This window comes from Callospermophilus lateralis, chromosome 8 (assembly GCF_048772815.1).
Source record: "Callospermophilus lateralis isolate mCalLat2 chromosome 8, mCalLat2.hap1, whole genome shotgun sequence".
NCBI classification, from domain to species: Eukaryota; Metazoa; Chordata; class Mammalia; order Rodentia; family Sciuridae; genus Callospermophilus; species Callospermophilus lateralis.
The window spans coordinates 92,324,447-92,330,446 of record NC_135312.1 but is presented as its reverse complement, the minus strand read 5'-3'; the positions used below and the strand labels follow the sequence as shown (position 1 = coordinate 92,330,446).

The 6,000-nt window shown below is 40.2% G+C and overlaps 1 pseudogene; it reads right to left on the bottom strand.

Moving 5' to 3' along the window:
• Positions 1-739: 739 nt before the first annotated feature.
• LOC143405749 (transmembrane protein 276 pseudogene) lies at positions 740-2,976 on the bottom strand (annotated as a pseudogene).
• Between the last annotated feature and the right edge of the window lie 3,024 nt (positions 2,977-6,000).

Here is a 6,000-nt window from a genome sequence, read left to right as displayed (position 1 = left end):
CACAATGGTCATTCTTCTTTCTTTAGTGATTTTTAAAAATATTTTAGCACCATCATAAAAACAATTAAAGGGAGGGGAAAATTCATCATTTTATCCTATGGTGTCCAAATACAAAAGAAAATGGGGTTCAGAGGATCAGCCAGAGTAGAGAATAAGGAAAAGGAGCATCATTTATTTGTATTTTCCACCGTCTGTTTTAAGCAAGTTTATTTTAATAAACAAATGCATTTTCAAAGAGGTTCAAAACAAAAAACAATTAGTTCACTTCATGTATACATTGTCCCAGATGATTAGTTTTCTCTCTTTCCCACCAATTTTATAAATGATTGCCAAATAATATATAAATCCAAGGTTTTTAGAGAATTGCCCTGTCCCTGTCCAGAAATTTTATAAGCAAACCCCGCAGTGAGTGTTAATCAAATTCCATGCTGTGTGTGTGTGTGTTGTTTTGTTTTGTTTTTTAGAATTCCTAAGGTTGATTGGAGATCACACCTCTCTGAACCTGCAACTTTGCTCTTACCAGAATCAGGCCCCAAACATGTCTGGGACCCTGGCCTTTTCAGGTCTAGGCAAGTTCCTGCACTTGACTGGAGAAGAGACAGCACCTAAGCTCCGTTCCTGATCAATCATCCTGCAGAAAGCCCACTGCAGCAGGAGGGAGAGCCTATTCCTAGGGGATAGGCTGGTGGAAAGGGAGCTGGTATCCAAGGGAGAAGCCCTGCCTTGCTGTGTGCAGCTGTCATTCCCACTGCTGGCACTTATGCAGGGCCTGGCAGTAGGCCCAACTGCCTGCAGCCAGAGCCCAGCTACAGACATCCTCCTTTGTCAGTAGCAGCAGCAGCAGCCTCTCCTCCCCCAGTCGGCTCAGAAGGCCTACTACACCTAGCATCCGCACCCTCTCACCCCCTCATCCTATAAATGTTGGCTCTGAAAATAGCTACAATTATGATGGTCACTGCGACCACCAACAGTACTGCCTGACCAGCCACAGAGCAGCCTTCAGGGCCAAGGTGGTCACCAGCCACTGCCAGCACCATGACCCCGCCCAGGAGTAGGTTAGCAGAGGAGCATCCCCGTGTCCCCAGTGGAAGTCGAAGGCCGATGACTGTGATCACCCAGGCTCCAGTGAGACAATCTAAACGTGTGCCCAGCCCTGGGGACCAGCATGGAGACAGCAGCCAAAGCCTGTAGCAGGAAACCAGAAGCAGCCCCTCGACTTGACTGCGCAGAACTCACCACTCCACAGAGAAACCATTCCCAGCACCAGGTGGGACAGGACGGTGCTCCACTCACCCGGGACTTGGGGGCCATAGCCCTCGGGGCAGTAATGAGTTTGAGGAGACGGGAGAGAGTTTCAACTTGGTGTGGAAGAACAGAAGCGGGGGACTTGGAACCCTAAGGGCAGCTCTGCAGGAATTCCAGGTTCCAGGGTCCCATGACTACATCATGGCATAGGTACAGTCCTAAACTTTCCAGAGTCCAGAGGCCACTGGAAACACCTGTGCAGAAGGACTAATTCGACTGGAAAAGGCGGGAACAAAGCTTGGGAGCGGGGCAGGGTGGGCGTGAGCTCAAGTGGGCGCTGGACCAGGGAGACCCAAGGGCGGGACACGCAGGCCTTTGCTGAGGAGGCCTGGACCTGTCCCAGCGCTCAGGGAAGCGCTGTCCTGGCCTGGAAGGATCCGGCCATTCACAGTTCCTAGAGGCAGTAAGCCAGAGGCCGGCGGAAGGCCCACGGTGGTCAGCCCTGCAGCCTCTGGTGGCCTCCGGTGGTCCAGACAAAGGGGTCCCAGCCTCCATCCTGTGTATTTGTAACAGCAGCAACATTCTTTTAACCATTTGGAAGAAGTACATTTTACTAGTTAAGGTTCTTGCACATTGAGTTTGTAATTTTAATCAAATTTAGATTAGTGCAACCACTGTTTCTTTACTTTTTTTTTCTTTTTTCTTTTTTACTGTCCACCACTACTCTTTACTTTCTTTTTGAACTCTTAATTATATATGTGTGTGTGTGGTGTGTGTGTGTGTGTGTGTGTGTGTGTATATATATATATATATATATATATATATTTGAGCCTCTTGAATCATCTACCACTCACAGATATTTCTTTTGTTTTCTTTTTTGAATTGTTTCATTTTGGATAGATTCTGTTTATGAATTCAATATGACTAATATTTTTCTTCTACACTATAATGTAATCTTCCCCTAATCCCATTCAGTATACTTTTTCATCTCAATATTGTAGTCTCTATTTCTAAAACGTTCATTCGTCTTTTCTTTTTTTAAAATACATGTATTTCCATGTCTCTATTTAACTTTTGAACTTTTGAACATTTTGGTTACATAACATACTTGTTTTCTGTTGGAAAAGTCTAGGAGGTTATAGCAAAACCTGTTTATTCATTTGCACGATGAAATTTCTTTATTTTTTATCTCACTTATTATACTTTCAGCCCATTTTCATCAATCATATATTTTTATATACTTATATGTCATGCTACATTTTCTGAAATTTAATTTTGAGACACAGAATTTACAGAAAACTTAGAACAATGGATTCTGCCAAATAGCTTTTACCTTAAGTCTCAGTTAACATTTTTGCACAAAAATTAAGTTGCAAACATTAGCATGAAATATTTTCATCATATAGGCACATATAAAAAAGACTATCAAACGCCTATGAATTTGGTTGCAGGTCACTGACTGCCACTTTCATTTAGATCACTTCAAGACAAATACTTGTACCTGTCAAAACATACCTGGCCAGGTATGAAATGATACAAGCACACCCAAGGCTGCTGTTACTCAGAGAAAAACAGCATTATTCTATACTAGTGGATGGGTGAGAACACACTATTCAAATACAAATAAAAGCATAACTAGAGAAATTTCGTCCTTCCTTACTCCTGTGGCAAAACCTATGCTATCTACCTGATTGTCTCTGTCTGTAGCTTCTTACCCATTTCATTCCTCATGGTATCAATTCATCTTTAAACAGCATTGAGCCATGGGACCATGGGGTTAAGCACAGAGAAAAGAATTCCAAGAATACCAAAATATTTGATATTTGATTTGGATGACTCTGGGATATTTCCCAATTTGGCAAAAATAAGTATGGGGATATATGATTTGCTAGTTGTTATCCCCAAACACATTTTATAAGATCAATTGAGCAGATAGATTTGCATTATACTATTTTTTTTTTCCTCACTTGTAGATTTGAATCCTGTTTTGGCTCTGCATCAGGAAAAGCAGTCCTAAAATGCCATCTGCAGTTAATGCCTTGGTTCTGTCATGTCCCCTCTACCCCTGTCTTTCTGTTTCAATGCAGGTGCAGGGAACAATTCCTTTGTTTGCACATTCTTCTTAGTGTCTAGACCTAAAGGGAAGATCTTTATGCAATCTTCCCTTATCCTAGAACCAGCAGGAGCTCTTGTGGCCCACATGCAAAGCACAGGGCAGGATCTGGGAGAGTTTACATGCAGACTTCAACCAATGGGAATAGCTGGATAAATATTCCTATCTCCTGGCTTTTGAAGATGCAGTTCTGGGGCATTCTTCACTTTTAAATTACATTAGCAACTCTTTCCCAGGCTCTGCTTTTGAGAAACCCAAGCTGGAATTCCTTTTCCTCCTTTTATATATTTAATGCCTGGTTTACTAAAGTTAACTAGGTTTAACTTTACTTTCTTTATCAAATGTCCACAAGAACAAGAACTATGCCTGTTTTTGCTTTATCTACCACCACTTTTTTTTTTCTTCCAGCATATGAACTTGAGCAAAGAAATCCTAGTTTTCACACAACCAAACCAGCTGAATGCAGTAACACAAACTTGTAATCTCAGCTACTCAGGACACTGGGGCAGGAGGATTGCAAGTTCCAGGGCAGCCTGGGCAATTTAGAGAGATCCCATCTCAAAATAAAAAATAAAAAGGGCTGGGGATATAGCTCAGTGGTGGAATATCCCTGGGATTAGTCCTCCATATGAGAAGAAGGAAAAAAGCCTCAAAGCAACAAGTTTAAGTGAAACAAAAGGAAACTGATTCATGATTTAAAAACATAATATGCACTTTTCTCAGAATTTCATAAACTTTTCTCAGGAATCTTTTATTCACCTTGTTAATTTCATAATAACTATGCTGTAGACTCAAAAATTCAATAGCCAGGAGAAATTTGACCAGTTATCAGTATCTAATAAAATCCTTTGAAATTCAAAGCTTCCCTCATTTTCAGACCATGTTTATCTATTTTAACATAGAAATGGTACAGAGCCATCATTGTGTTGGGAGAGGTTCTCTTACTCTGAGATCACTCGTGTGTCTTGTTCTATCAGAACACCCACCACCACATGCATTTCACATTTTGTTATTACCCTCTGATTGTCTCTGTTCTCTGCTAAGTTGCATGTACTATGCTTGTTGTATCCACCACCCCAGATAGACACTTGGTTGGAACCAAGTGTATTGTCTGTAGCCAGGATAGCCTAACTCAGTTCCTAGAGCTCAGTGGATCTTGACAGCTGTTCACCAAATCAATGAAAGCGTCTTTCTCTTCCATTGAATCATTTGCTGTGCTCAGAATTAAGGACAACACAAGATAGGAAAGAGGAGGATGCAAGAAGAGAAAAGAAGGGAAGGGATGTTAGGAAAAGGAAGGAGAGAAAAAAGAATGGGAGAGGAAAGGAAGGGAGAAAACAGGAGTCAAGTAGACAGGAGTTCCTCATTAAGTAGCTTCACCAATTGCTGTTGAGTCTGAGAGACAATAGAAAGAAGTAAAAGTAAGGGCATTGCTATCCCAACCAAACAAAATAGTATGTAGAAGATAGCTAGACCATATTTAGAATGAAGTCTTAATACAAACTTAACCAACGCCTTTTTGTTCCTACTTCCTGAACATTTAGCAAGTACAGTTAGTATGTTTACATGAACTTCTCACTTATATTTATGAATATATATAGAAAGAGACATTACTTGTTCTTTTTCCATTTCACACTTTTAAGAATGTAAAAAAGCACATTTTCACTTTGGTTCTGAAGAGATAATTTTGATAAACCAATTGTTGACTGTTTTGTTAAGCAATTTTCAAATCTACCATGGGAATAACTATTAGTTAGTCCATACCTAGACCAGGTCATCTTCCATGTCTAACATGGTTTCTTCCGAACCGTTGATTAAACGCACCACTTCCCCATCCTTCTAATTTCCTTTCACCTAAAGTGTATTTGGCATTCTTATTGCTTCAATTCAGTGTGAGAATCAGAGAAATCCTATAGATTCTACTCTTTTCTCAAGTATCAAAAGACTGGAGATTCAAGTCTGCCTATTTTTAATTGAACTTGGAAGATAACATCTGTGTAACTTTCCTTATAAAATAATGGAGACCTTCTCAAGTGGGTCAAATTTCAACAAGTGATTTAAATTTGGCCTCTGAGAATCAAATATTCTTTCTCATTTTTTTATTTTCCATTCCTTATTGAATGACTTGGAGTATGATTATTACTTTCTTTCCCAATAAAATGTAAGGATTATAGACAGCTTTCCTCTTGGATACCAACATTGTACCCCTTTTCCTTCTTGGATGACTGTTGTAGTATGTGTGGGGGAATGTGAGGTGAAAGTAGTGAAGGACAAGTTAAGGAGAGTTTTCAGAGTCTAGCACCCCATCATGTGTCCATTCCCCAGCTGTAGATGCTGATATCCCCCGATGACTTCTCCAATCTGAGAATTCATCTATAAATTATATGTTCATGTCACAGTAAGGCTACTAGTGATCTGGATTTGTCAGCTGCTCGTGAGTTACTGGTTAACATTCTGAGCGCCAGATAAGCTCTCTTTGGTTTCAGTTTATTATCTATTTTTGAGTCTTCTTCTTCTTCTTCTTTTTTAATCAGATTCCATATTTCCTCTCATAATTCCTGTCCTGTTGTTAATCTTATCCAGTATTTGTTTTTTTCTTCATTTTTAAAATGCTTAATAAGCAGGCTGGCATTGGCTTCCTG